The sequence below is a fragment of the Rhinopithecus bieti genome, unplaced genomic scaffold (assembly GCF_001698545.2).
Source record: "Rhinopithecus bieti isolate Rb0 unplaced genomic scaffold, ASM169854v2 scaffold_14454, whole genome shotgun sequence".
Lineage (NCBI taxonomy): Eukaryota > Metazoa > Chordata > Mammalia > Primates > Cercopithecidae > Rhinopithecus > Rhinopithecus bieti.
The window spans coordinates 919,712-920,269 of record NW_016808228.1 but is presented as its reverse complement, the minus strand read 5'-3'; positions in this window follow the sequence as shown (position 1 = coordinate 920,269).

Here is a 558-nt window from a genome sequence, read left to right as displayed (position 1 = left end):
ATTTATTTATTTTCTTGCTCTGTCGCCCAGGCTGGAGTGCAGTGGCGCCATCTCTGCTCACTATAACCCCCGCCTCCCGCCTCCTGGGTTCAAGCAATTCTCCTGCCTCAGTCTCCCAAGTAGCTGGGATTACAGGTGCGCACCACTATGCCGGGCTAATTTCTGTATTTTTAGAAGAGACGGGTTTTCACCATGTTGGCCAGGCTGGTGACCTCAGGTGATCCTCCCACCTTGGCCTCCCAAAGTGCTAGGATTACAGGGGTGAGACACAGCGCCTGGCCTTAATCGACTTTTTATCTCTATGGTTTTGCCTTTTCTGGTCATTCCATCGAGGTTGAATAATACAATACATGGCCTTCTGTGCAAGGGCAGTTGGTTCTATGTTTAGTCCTACCGGATGAGAGATGTTAACCAATATTTACTGATAAGTTGGGGCCTCTCCAACAAGGAGACCAATGAGGCTCTCTCCCTCAAAAGCATCTCAGCTGTTTTGGGGCTTTGAGTTGAGTGGGTTTTTTCCAAGCCAGATTTTACATTGTTCCCAGACACACTCACAAG